Source organism: Octopus bimaculoides, chromosome 12 (assembly GCF_001194135.2).
Source record: "Octopus bimaculoides isolate UCB-OBI-ISO-001 chromosome 12, ASM119413v2, whole genome shotgun sequence".
Classification (NCBI taxonomy): Eukaryota; Metazoa; Mollusca; class Cephalopoda; order Octopoda; family Octopodidae; genus Octopus; species Octopus bimaculoides.
In genome coordinates, this window is record NC_068992.1 from 65,868,203 (window position 1) to 65,882,454 (window position 14,252).

The 14,252-nt window shown below is 35.4% G+C and overlaps 1 protein-coding gene across 3 annotated transcripts in view; it reads left to right on the forward strand.

The window, feature by feature from the left end:
- Positions 1 to 14,252, forward strand: part of LOC106884476 (dopamine receptor 1) — a 193,222-nt gene that overhangs the window by 80,080 nt on the left and 98,890 nt on the right. For all 3 annotated transcript variants that reach the window (XM_014935878.2, XM_014935880.2, XM_014935879.2), the window contains one exon: positions 12,953 to 13,015. The gene's annotated coding sequence lies outside the window, so the exon portion shown is untranslated. The remainder of the gene's footprint in view (positions 1 to 12,952; positions 13,016 to 14,252) is intronic.

A 14,252-nucleotide genomic window follows, 5' to 3' on the forward strand; every position in this document is an offset into this window, starting at 1 on the left:
TATATATATATATATATATATATATATATATATATATATATACGGTCGGAGCACATATATGCATGCATATGTGACTAACTGGTGCGGTATCTTCTTTCCGGTTCGTCTCTATTTGTGTGACTGAGCGGTTCGCCAATACAAGCAAACAGTGCATCTAAAACAATGTTATTCAATGTGTTTTTCCTTTCAATGGCTCAGTATAATTTTTTCCAGACATGCTACGTCACTCTTCTACTGGTGAACTTCCTGTCACATGACTTATGTGTACGGTAAACTATATAATTGAATTAGTTTCTTAGGTTATAAATATTAAATATATTCCTCTCTGCGAAATATTTGCTTCGGTTCTTTGAAATTAATTTCATCTGAATACTAATTAGCTTATGTCTGCGACAACACTAATTAATAATACTAATTACTTAATCAGTTTTGAGCTAATTATAACAAATTTTGTAAAGTCTAGATTCGGTCTGGAGAGTGAGTGAACATGGTCGTTGTGACGTTGCTATTGTTGTGTAGTCATTGGTCAGTGTTGACCAGCAGTTCTCAACTGTGGCCCCTCGGAGCACTCAAACACTTCCGGCAGCCCTCAACGGTCTTCTCTCTATAAATATATTTTTTTCATTAATCGACTTGCGTTTTACATCTTGTGGTGTAGTCCACTAAAAACAAATCTAGGTTTTGGGTATTAAAAAGTTTGAGAACCACTATTCGAGGTTGATCCTACCTATTATCAAAGACACTCTAATCATGACAATCTAGTCTTTTTAGAAGGGTCTCCAAAAATGCACTATCTTATGTATCCTTTTCAAACGAAAGTATGAGGTGATTTTAGGAGGAATTAGTTGCTATTTCTAACAAGTGATGTAGATAGATAAAGATAGATAGATAGATAGATAGATACATACATACATACATACATACATACATACATACATACACACGCACATATTAATAGCACAGACATGCAACATCTGTAGTTTGTCGTTTGCATCGCAGCAGACAATAGGTGGCATGACAGTCAGCAGACCTGTGTGTGATATATCAGACGAGCAAGAGAAGCTTTTGAATTGTGTAAACTTTTGGACATACCAATCTTTCAACAGTCTCTCTTCGCAATGGTTTATATATGCGTGTATATATATATATATACACACATATATATATATATATATATATAGACATAAGCAGCTGCTGTGTGCATCGTCGTGTATGTATATCTACGTATAATACCTATTTGAATACACACATATGCACATAAATATAAGTATGTAAATGTGTGTGTGTGTGTGTGCGTGTGTCTGTGTATAAACATACCTATACAAATATAGATGTATATATATATATATATGTACATATGTGGTGCTGTGTATGTGTGTGAATGTACGTATATAAGCATGCGTAAGTGTGGAAGCATATATGTATGCATATATTTCTGTGGATATATGTGTATATGCGTATGTGTGTATGTTTGCATGCGTGTATCTATGTATGTATATATGTATGTATGCATGTATGTATGTATGTATGTATGTATGTATGCATGCATGCATGTATGTATGTATGCATGCATGTATGTATGTATTCATGCATGTATATATATATATATATATATATATATATATGAGTGTATGCGTGTGTGTATGTATGTATATATGTTTGTGTCTATATATGAATGTATGTATGTATGCATGTATGTGTTTGTGTGTATGCATGGATGGATGGATGGATGCATAGGAAGGGTGAGATACAAAGCTAAGAAACAAAGACTAACTACGAATCCTAAACAATCCAATTCTCTATCAAGAGACTTCAAATAATACATGAAAATAAAAACATACAAAACAACCATTACAGATAATAATAATAATGTATATCAATAAAGCATGATATCACACCATCCTCTCACCATATTCGTATTCCCACACGATATAACATGATGTCTCTAATACAACACGATATCGCCAAAAGACAAAACGACTGCAACGCGCCACCAGTTGAATATACTTATTGGTATTTGAAGAATTACAGTTGGAAGTGTATTGAAGACATAACCTAGTTCTTCTTTGGTGAATCTTTCGTAGATCAGCTTACGTAATGTCTCAATGCATCACCAGAACTTTTATGATCAATGCTACATAAAAGATTTCATGTTCTACTCATTCAGCCAATACACGTATGACGTATGTGTGTATGTATGTGAATGAGTGTGTGTGTATAAGCGTGAGTACAAGAAACATTTTTATGAAAGATACATACACACATAAATATATATATATATATATATATATATACACGCACATACACATTATATATATATATATATTATGTATATTTACGTGTGTGTGTGTGTGCGTGCGTGTATGTATGCAGCACTCGTCCAAAATAATTAAAATATTGATTTCTTCACCTTTTCTCCACAAATATATTAACTAGCTTGTTGTTCACTACATTCGACATTTACGAAATTATAAACATACTTATACGTGTGTGTAGTGTGTATGTGCATATATATATATATATATATATATATCATGGACTCTCCCGTCGTTAGAGGACGTTTGAATTTTCGGCAATTTCTTGCCGAACAACCACACAAATGATTTGTCTATGGTGATCAATTGTTTGTGTAGACATAAGCTCACTCCCTCCATCAAATTGACATTACCTGTGCAGGTGCAAGTGGGTGTCACATGTCAGATGACGAAATGATCGCGGAGCAACGTGATATGAAGTGCTTTGCTCAAGAACACAACGCAACGCCCAGTCTGGGAATCGAACCCACGATCTCACTGTGTGTATGTATAATGTATGTATACGGGTATATATACATATATATATATATACGTGTAAGCATATACATAAATATACGTACATATACGTTTCTATACATATATGCATATATATATATATATATATATATATATATATATATATATATATATATATATATATATATATATATATACGGAGATGTACTTGCATAGCAAGTGACCTGGTCTGAGATCGTGTGCTGGAACGAAAACAATTGCAGCGTGGAAGGTGTTTATAAGCCATTTAAAATAACACACAAAAACTGTTAGATTCACTTCAACATTTAAATTTAATTTGTCAAAATATTTTCGTCGCTTTGAGACCGCGACCTGATCACTGACAAAGTTCTGTGCTGCATCTCAAAATTCTGTAGTAGTAGTAGTAGTAGTAGTAGTAGTAGTAGTAGTAGTAGTAGTAGTAGTAGTAGTAGAATTCTACTCAGATCGACTGTGCGTTTCGTCTTCTCAGGTCGATAAAATAAGTACCAGTTGAGCATTGGGGGGGTCGATGTAATCTACTTACCCCAGAACTTGCTGGCCTTGTGCAAAACTTTGAAACTATTATTATTATCGTTATTATTATTATTATTATTATTATCAGTAGTAGTAGTAGTAGTAGTAGTAGTAGTAGTAGTATTAGTAGTAGTACCATGACTGCTGGTAATACTGCTACTGCTGCTTTATGGTTGCTGTCATTCTAAAAGTCACTATAACAGAGAGGAGAAAGAGTGATAGAAATAGAGAGTAGGAGGAGCAAGTACGAGTAGAGAACAGAATAAGTAAGAGAGGGAGAGCTGGTGGGAAACAGAGAGAGAGGGGAGAGAGGGGAGAGAAAGATGGAGCTGAGTGGAGTGAAAGAGAGGAAGTGAATGGGAGTGAAGAAGACAAGAAAAAAAACTAGATAAATGCATAGAGATGAGGTGAGAAAAAAAGCTAATATGAATTGTCTTTTGTGTAGAAGAGTCGGTATGTAAATATGGACGTGATTAGCTGTTTATTGGAAATCTAAACAAAACACAAACATATACACACCAGATATATACACACAGATATATATATATATACATACATACGCTCACATATTAGCGCAGAGAAACACATACACCGAGAGCACAGAGAAGCTGAAAAAAAAATGACATAAGCCGCCATTTCAATGTTCATTGTTGTAAAGAATATATATATACACACACACATACTACATACATGCACTTATATATATATATATATATATATATATATATATATATATATATATATTTACATGTATGAATGTATGCGTGTATGTATGTAATGTGTGAAGCACAGAGACGAGCGTTGCACAATAGAAGATAATAGGGAAGAGGTTTAATGGAGTCAACAACAATAACGATGATGGCGTCGACAAAAGCAAAAATGGCGACGGCAACAACAACTGCTGTTACCAATAACATTACGACAACAATTACTACTGCTTCTACTACTACTACTACTACTACTACTACTATTGCTGCTACTGCTACTGCTACTACTATGAGTAGTTGTAATAAGAAAAATAATAAAAATAATGCATTTCTATATTAACCGATACGGGTTGACATGACGATTCACTACTACCACTATTTCAGTTACTACTACTGCTACTACTACAACTACTACTACTACTACTACTAATAATAATAATAATAATAATAATAATAACAACAACAATAATAAAAATAATAATAATAATAAATAACAACAACAACAACAATAATAAAAATAATAATAATAATAATAATAATAATAATAATAATAATAATAATAATAATAATAATAATGATAATAATAATAATAATAATAATAGTAATAATAATAATAATAATGATAATAATAATAATAATAATAGTAATAATAATAATAATACTTCTGCTTCTGGGTTTATTGTTGGTCAATAACAACGACAACAACAACACAAAGCAGAAAACCAATAAAACATTAAGTCGAAATTCACAAAACCAAGTTTTCAGTATGTTGTTGTTGTTGTTGTTGTTGTTGTTGGTGGTGGTGGTGGTGGTGGTGGTCAATTGTTGACATTTAACATGGAGTTTGGTGTTGTGGTATTTATTGATACAGACACTGCGAGGGTGGAGAGAGAGAGGATAAAGAAAATAAAGAAAGAACGAGAGAGCGGGGGGGAGGGCGTAACCGACATGGAGGCTGATTGATCGACAAAGAGGAATAGAAAGGGAACAGAGGGCGGGGTGATATGGGGTTGGTGTAGATATAAACACTTGCAGAAAGAAGGAGAGTTTGGTTTGGTTTTTGATATACTTTTGAAATGGAACTGATAGTTAAGTCTATAGAATTGTGTGTATAGACCTGCATACACTGATACCCGAAGACACAAATACACATAAATATAGGCGCCGACACTGAATCAAATACACAGACACACACACACACACACACACACACATATATATATATATATATATATATATATATATATATGAGGACACAAACACATACATATATACCCATGTACACGCTTACACCCAGGCGATCGAAAGTACACCCATATACATACTCACACATATACAAAAACACACAGGCACATAAGACAACATCCATACACAAACACATCCGCTGGTCAATAGGGGAGCAAGTGCACTCTACGTGATTATTCGAACTGCTAGCAATAGAAGTTGAATGTCCCTCATATCACACATCCTACCCCCCCTCCCCGATGAAAAGACACATTAGCTGATTCAGTTTTTAAAGGGTTGGGTAAGTCTAGGACGGCTTTTAATATGGGTTTGTCCGATCAGGGCTGACTTGGGCTTAAACAACGACATTAACAGCATCAGTATTCACAACCCCATTCCCATTCCCCCCCCCCCAGATTATTCGTACTCACTTTCGACTCTCAACTCCTGATAGAATCGTAGGGTGTACCTCGGTGCCACACGGTGTGCTTGAGGCATCTTTAAACCTGGCGGAATCTACCAGTCAAACACTAGATCTGATCACAACTGATTTTTTTTTTTCCAGAGAACAAGAGGACAAGAATTGACCCCAGTTGAGCAATGGTACAATATTTTTTAACATTGGAGGGTGGAAATAAAGAGTATTAGCTGTCATTTATTTATTTATTTTTGTGGAAACATTGCAGATTAAATATAAAAATCATTGGCAAACTTCAGCTGCAAAGTTAAGAAAAAATACTTTTAAAAATTTGAAAAAATAAATAAAATTCTATAGGCTACGTTGTTTTGTTAATAATAATTTTGTAAAAAAAAATATGCATAACACGTTTTTTAAGACAGTGAAGCGTTAATATGGAAATGTCACAGCCTTAAATTATATTTTCAAAAATTGGTGGAGCACCGGTGCGTCGAGACGGAACCACATAGCTAGAATCTGTTTGAAAATTCTGCATTCTCTATTTCAATGTATTTTAATATGGCAAAAATAAAACAAACTTCCCACTACCACCGTCGCGTGATTTCGATGGGTCAGTCTCTCTATAAAGGAAACCATTTGGCCATTAACAATGGTGGACTGAAGACTGACTTCATGGTAAACGACTTTGTGGAATTATCAAATATGGTACGGCATTTTCTCCGTATAGTTCAACATATTCTACGATCGAATTCCTTGCTTCATTGAAAAATGATCTCTAAAATTAACACGAGAACACAAATTCTGGTAGAACAGAAAATGGATACAGCGGAAGAGATTGACTCCAGCACAGCACTGGTACTTTATTAATCGACCCAAAATGGATGGATGTTAAACTCGTCGGAATTTATACTCAGAATGTCGTTAAATACACGACGAATTCTATCTTATACTTTATTGATTTCACAACTTAGCATTCTCGGTACATAAAATAATGGCAATATATTTCTATCACCTAGAAAACACTAAAACCTTTAGTCACTGCTTGCAGACATATTCCATGACTTCTTCGAGAAAATTAAACATATTTAGATTCCCAAAAGTTAAATCTGAAAGTAGATGGCATCATTGTATTCGTTTTGGTGGTTGAAAGTTACACGATCCAACCAGAGAGTCCGATATGGTCACAAGACTAGCTAGAAATAACGGTCAAATGTCCCTGAAATACTACGGTCTTAAGTAAAGCAGGACACATTAGGCAGTGCATTCTATTAAAAACAAAAATACGGAATGGTTTCTACTGAAACGTGTTTCATATGCGAGTTTGATCAAACACAGCAATAACAACAACAGCAAGAAATGGCAGTTTAAAGTTATATTTATAACATTTAATCTGTGGAATAAATGATTAACTGACGATAGAAAGTTATATTTTCGTTTCTTTAAACTTCAAGCATTGCAAGAGAGAGGCTTCAGCATATTTATGCATATCACGCACAAGTGCAATAAACAGCGTTAATTGCCTGCCTGGAAGTGATCACAAGTTATCAACCCAATAGATTTTAGTAGAGAGTGAAAAAGAGACAGACAGACAGACAGACAGAATGTGTGGTGGTGGGGGTGTATGTGAGAGAAAAAGAGAGCAGAGGAAAACGAGTGTCACATTGACATATCAAAACAACCTCATCAAATATTGGTTTATTTTTCACAGGGAAAAAAATTAAATATTTTGGATGTCACAATCCTTTACCACCCCACAGATAACTTCTAATCTCTTTGAAATCTTCCATCTACCTCATTTTGAAACACTTCTCTCTCTCTCTCTCTCTCTCTCTCTCTCTCTCTCTCTCTCTCTCTCTCTCTCTCTCTCTCTCTCTCTCTCTCTCTCTCTCTCTCTCTCTCTGTTTCTCTCTCTGCTTAGATAGATAGATAGATAAATAGGTAGATAGATGGATGAATGGACAGACGGATGGATGGATACAGTGAGAGAGAGAGAGAGAGAGAGAGAGAGAGAGAGAGAGATCTACAACGTTTCCTTCTGAAAAGTGGTAATTCCTCCCGACTCTGCTAATTACTATCCGATCTATAGGAGACCCACACCACCCCTAAGCCACACACCTACAGGCTCGTGCTCACGTGAAATTTAGTGAAGGTAGCGTTGTTGCCTTCACATCAGAAACGCCATCGAGTGAGGCTGAGATGCGAACCGCCAGGCAAATCTCCGAACCAAATGGACTCCTTCTAGACGTTTCAGAAAGGCATTAAAGTCGCCAGTTTCACTGTCCATGGCGGTCGTCCATTAAAACCATAGAAACTAGTATTAAACGACCTTGTTGGCATAGGTCTTCGGGGTCAGGTCTGACCATGGGCTATACAATGACAACAAAACTGACAACTCCAGCCTCGTTGTGAAATACCTGTTAGATCAAGCCAGAGAGAATTACACAACGATAACACTGTACGACAACAACAACGGCAACAACGGCGGCAACAACAAATACATGATAAGGATCAAATGTGACCCTCTCTCCTTTTGTTAAGACTGGATAATAAAGCAACGAGATTCTGAATTGCACGTAAAAGCCACCCAGACCGGTTTTCTGATACCCCGAACATCCTACCGTCCTGACGTGAATGGTCCTCATTTCCAATAGTGGAGTGTTAGATTAATTAAGTTCTTTCATTATTAATTTTATGATGTTTATTATTGAAACATAGACCTCTGTTACTGATGTACAGATGTCAGGTTTAAAACGTTCATTTCCCTACCTGCCGTGTCCCGTTAATTAGGATTCTATGGCGCTGTTGGTTGAAACAAGTCGCTCTACTCTTGTACTCCGACTAACGATATATTCTTATAATTATTCAATTCTCTAGTCCATTGAAGTAGTTACCACGCGAGGTTATGGTGTGGATTTGAACCTAGATATACAACTCGCCTACTACGCAGTTACTGTGGTTGTTCATCTGACTATATGTAATATAGTCAGATGAACAACTTTTATCAACTCTGAGTAAGCAAGATGTTTGTTGAGAACGCCTCTTCATAAAGGTTATTTAAAATATGAAACCAAGGTGTTTAACTCCAGTAACATCATTTGACTGAAATATTCTTTTCTACTCGAGGCACAAGGCCCGAATTTTTTTTTTGGGGGGGGGCCACTCGATTAGATCGACTCCAGTACGCAACAGGTATTTAATTTATCGACCCCGAAAGGATAAAATGCAAAGTAAACGTCGGCGGAATTTGAAATCGGAACGTAAGGAAAGACGAAATACCGCTAACCATTTCGCCCGGCGTGCTAACGTTTCTGCCAGCCCGCTGCCTTCCATTTGACTGAAATATTTGTAACAGAATGGAGTCAATACAGCCTGGAAATTGGTCTGGTCTTTAAAGTCAATGATTGAAAGTAACAGTCATATTTCGTTCGGTTAAGACTTGCTCGGAGAAATATATTCGACTCAGCAAGACAAACAATAATGAATATGCGTGCGTATCAGAGAGAGAGAGAGAGAGAGAGAGAAGAAAATAATGTAGAGTACAACTCCGAGCATATTTCAATTTTACATCTCGTCAGCGAATCGTAGCTTTTCTAGTTTAATAACTTGTGATTTAAAGACTCTTACGAAGTCTTTATATTGCAGAAGGAAACACTTTGCGGCAGTTATTCTAGGTTTTTCCCCCTGAGTTCAAATCCAGAAGAGATCAAATATTCCTTTCATCTTTTCATACTCTTATCGATGAATAAGGTAGCAGAGCAGAACAAATGAACACATGAATTCATTACAGCACCAATTACTATTGCTGTCTGGTATTTGTTGCCGTTCCTTTGCGTTCTAATTTCAAAGTCTACCATGGCTTGGTTCGATGGTAAAGTTAAACCATCACCAAGTTTCATACTATCCACTGGACCTTGGACCATTCCATTGAAAGTATTCAGTTTAGGTTTCCAGTACGAGAAGACCTTCCTCCCCTTCTTCCATTGGTGTTCGAAACCCTTTAAAGCAGTGGTTCTCAACCGGGGGTCCACATGGCCCTTGGGGATCCATATAAGATTTTGCTGTCAAAATTTTATTGTGCAACAGAATCCTTATATTTCTATGAGACACAAAGTATTTTAGCATATTTTTCTTATACAATTCCTAAAAATATTCAATAACAATATAATTTTTTATCCTCCAATGTTGATGAGGCTCTAGTTGAGTAAAACAGGAATCAATGGGGCCCGTAGACAAAAAATGGTTGTGAAACACTGCTTTAAAGTGTTATCTTATCCATGCAGCCCTTCTCCCGTAACTAATTGACAGCAAACATTCAGCAAGGCATTTTCAAGAGGACTTAACTCATGCTGAGTTCGCTGTTATTTCACTTTACTCCCCAACACCAAAAGCAGAAAATTACTTATTTCGCATCTCTACCACCACCATTATTGATTCTATTGTGAATCATCTCTCCCCGCAATCCCCATCTACCACAAAAATATTTTATGTATCATACTGACTAATGATATTTCTTTAACAGAAAAACAAATAACGTTCATTATTTGAAATTAATAATATTTTTTTTTTCAAATATATTTGTCTGTATTTTATGGTTTGTCAGCTGTGTGTCACATAAATATTTTATTAGACAAAGTTTGACTTGAAAATTACCTTCTTTCTCCGAATTACGTTTCGCAACGAAATTATATTATACATCGGATTTGCCTTTATGTATGTGTGTTTCTGCATATGGAAGTATATGTATGCATATGTATGCTGGTGTGTATGTGTGAGTGTAAACGCGTGTGTATCTGTATGTTTGTAAAGTGTGTGTGAGTGTAAATGTTTGTGTATCTGTATGTTTGTGGGTGTGCTATGAATATAGTTTTATTCCTACCGAATTTGACGATGTGTATATATGAGCATACATAAATATGTGTATTAATGAACACATGCATAGAAATGGATGTTCTCTCTCTGTCTTTTATTTCTTTTTCTCTCTCTCTCTCTCCCTTTTCCTCTCTATTTTCTTTCTTCATTCCTCTCTGTAGAAGAGGCTAAGCTCGAAACGTCAAGCACTCTTCCATTTTTCCTGAGCGTCAAACTAATGCACCCCGTTTGTCCTTCCAGCACCTATCTCTGTCTTTTTTGTGTGTGCTTTTGTACAATTTTCAAACTATACATTTATACATGTGGTTGTGTGTGTGTGTGTGTGTGTAAATGTACGGAAGCATATACAACTGTATATAAATGTGGCTGCTAAATAACTGAATGGTTAAGAATTTCACTTTGTAATCTAGAGGTCTCGAGGTCAATATCAGAGCGTGGTGTCTTCGGATCAAGTCAAACCTAGCCAGTGAAACTAGGTGGACTAGAAACTATTTCAGATGGATTCTACCTGTAATACGAACGTCACACATCGTATCACAGTTGATTCTGCCTGGGAACTCGTTCAGTGGTACACGTAAGGTCTGCGGAATATTCAGCAACATACATGATAGTTCAACGAACAGGTTGTTCGATTAGTTCAACATACTGAAGATTCATCGCCGAAACTGACGGAGAATCCACTTCGTTTACTTGTGAATATATGTCACAGAACCTCCCAAAAACCAGACGCCAATATCTAAGCATTATCCAAGCCTAAATAGATTACTTATGGAGAAAACCAAAGAATACCAAAGTGAGCGATTTCCACCAGCTATAAAGCCACAGACACTTCGCACTTTACAAGAATGGACACCGCAGAATAAAAGAGAGTAAGAAATAAATAAGTCACTCACAAACGGGTATAACATATGTGCACTCCCGTCATCAGCTGCCCAAACGGATAGGTTTATTTTATGCTCGTGTGTGTGTGTGTGTGTGTGTGTGTGTGTGTGTGTGTGTGTTTAAAAATATATACTGACACACATATATATGCATGTGTATATATATATGTATATAGATACATATATATATACATATATATATATATATATATATATATATATATGTACAGATATATATGTGCGTGTGTTTGTATATATGTGTGTGTCTGTGTGTGTATGTATTATATGTATCTATGTAGGCATGTGAATTTGTGTAATGTTTTCTGCTTTCATGTATTTAAAGACTGTTCAAGAGCTCCGGTAGAAAACCTCGGATATCTATTAGCTTTTCGAAAAAAAGAAAGTATGAAAAACAAAAATACAATTCCATTTACATTTTCTATGACTTTGATGTACGATTGCTGTATTAAAAAAAATGGCGTTCTGTTATTTTCGCTGCTAGTGTTCAGAGATGTTTGGCAGATAATTTTAATTAAGTCCCTAAGAAACTGTCCGAATGAATTCTATTTCCTTTAGGTTTTAATAAAGAGACCAATATTTCACAGCCAATTTAGGTTCCGGTGTGAAGTGGGTCGAGGTGGTTTTGTCAGAATCAATCAACTTGTTTTCGCCAATGAATTGCTTGTTTTCAATGAATATCTCTTGTATTGTTCTATACACGATTCTACTTTAACTGCCTAGATGCCAATTCTTATTTGCTCTGCCTGTCTGCCTACCTGTCTATAAGTTTGTCTCTTTCTGTTTTCTTATTTTTCTCTGTTTTGTGCGCCATTTTTCTTATTCGGTTTTCTTTTTGTTTTTCCTTTCTTCAATGTCGAGCTTTTACATCCTCTGTGTAATAGCTTAACCATTTTAGCTCAAACTTATCCTTCTTTTTTCTCCTACATTGCCATCAAGAAGTCGTCTGCCTATATAATATCTAATTTTCTTGTTTACATCTTAATTATTGACTTCTTTTCTAATTAACTAAGCAAATAACTCGCTAAGTATTTCATTAAAATTGGTAAAATAAGTTCAAACGGGGACGATACCCGAAGCTTTAAGACCATCCTCCGCTTAAGACACATAAATTGGTTTATTTAAAGAATTTTCTTAACTTGTTTTTTGCAAATGTAGTCAATAATTTGTATTCTTAGATTTAATTTCTTTTGTTTCCTACCTAATTTATTAATTAACTAAGTAATTAAGTAAATTACTAACATACTTACGAGTTAATTAACTAACACCCTCTCTCTCTTTCTCTCTCTCTCTACATATATACATACATACATATATATATATATATATATACATATATATATATATATATATATATATATATATATATATATATATATATATATATATATGAACATACATATATGTATATATATGTATGTATATTTATCTATAGGTTTTGTATATATTCATTTATTTACATTATTTACATATGTATATACCTAAATTTTACATTGTTATTACTTTCAGTTATTTGGATGAGTGAAAAGTAAATTTATCAAAAATATCACAGATTCCCTGCTCTGTCAACAGGTAAATTATATTTTTCTTCTCGCTTCTATTGATTTATTCATTTTCACCATCGTAATTATTTTGTGGCGACGAGCATTAAATTGTAAATAAGACCGTAGCTTTGGTCCTTCTCTGGTAGCAGACACACAAGGAAACAAATGCTAAAATTCCTTGACTTTCGTAAGTTTTACTGCGCTGTCAGCGCTTGCGTTTTCTATGGTACTTAACGACTGCGTCGACTGGGCTGATAAGATCGATCATTATTGGATATGGAAACAAAGTTTTTACTGGCTGGCGACAGAGTTCGAATCTCTGATCCTTGAACTGCTGTTGTCCAAAGTTGAAGTAAGAATGCCCACGATGGAATACTGCTTTTTACATTTGTATCGGTGCTGCTGCTGTCGCACACACAAATATCCTAGCCTGGATCCAAAAGAGTTCGCTCCAATAATTAGCAAAATTTCTTCCTCGAAATACTCCAATCTATTTCCTAGGGACAAGCTGTGTTTTCTCACTTTCCTTCTTCTACCACTACAACAATGGCCGCCATTCTTCGCAATCTTCTAAATTCGTGTCACCTCAATTCGGGCCCATCCGAATTTTTCATCTTTTTTACTTCAGTTACTCTCTTGTCGTGTCAACTCGTGTCACTTCCTGTTCTTATTTGTTGTTATCCAAGACAATTTCGCCGTCGTTGCCCTCAACGAAATTGGACATGTTCGAAGGTCAAGGCACATTTTTAATGAGATTTTTCTCCTCAAGAACAGTCTATTAGAAAAATACGGCTGAATCAGTCATCCACACTCTCTTCAAATTCCGTTTACTGCTTTAGACCTGTGCATTTGGAGCATCTCATGTGTCTGTGTGAGTAGGTGTGTATATGTATGTGTGTGTGTGTGTGCGTGTGTGTGTACGTGTGTATATGTTTGTGTATGTGTGCGTGTGAGTATGTGCGCGCGCGTACATTATGTATTTCTGTGCGTTTTTGTGTGGGCGCCCATTGTGTTCGTGTTGTTTATTATAGATTTACTACGGGTGTTGGTTTGTTTACGTTCCTATAACTTAGCAGTTCGGCAAAAATCTGATAAGCATAAGTACTGAGGTTCATTTCATCGACTAAACACTTGAAGGCGGTGCTCCAGCACAACCGCAGTCCATATACTAAAACAGGCAAAAGAATAAAAACAATAAAAGAATACATATGTCTGTGTATGATTATATATATATATATATATATATATATATATAAATATATATA